Here is a 478-nt window from a genome sequence, read left to right on the forward strand (position 1 = left end):
GGAATATAGATTTTAAAGTATTCCCTTATAATGTTCTGTGTCTTTCTGGTGTCTGTTGTGATGTTTCCCCTTTCATCTCTGATTTTGATTTGTTCATTTGGATTTGTTTCTTCTTTCTTTTGGTTATCTGGGCTTGGGGTCTGTCTATCTTGTTTAGCTTTTTAAAGAACCAGCTCTTAGATTCATTGATCGTTTTTATTGTTGTCTGTGCTTCTATTTCATTGATTTCTGCTCAGATTTTTGTTATTTCTTCTCTTTTACTAGGTTTGAGGTTGGTTTGATCTTGCCTTTTCAGAGTCTTGAGTTGTGCTGTCAATTCATTTACATGTGCTCTTTTCTAATTTTTTAATGTAGACAATTAAAGTTATAAACTTCCCTCTTAGGACTGCTTTTAAAGTGTCCCAGAAGTTGTGTTGTATTGTATGGTCCTTTTCGTTAAATTTCAGGAATTCTTTTATTTCTTTTTTAATTTCTCCTT

Source organism: Nannospalax galili, unplaced genomic scaffold, assembly GCF_000622305.1.
Source record: "Nannospalax galili isolate Female #2095 unplaced genomic scaffold, S.galili_v1.0 scaffold55, whole genome shotgun sequence".
NCBI lineage: Eukaryota > Metazoa > Chordata > Mammalia > Rodentia > Spalacidae > Nannospalax > Nannospalax galili.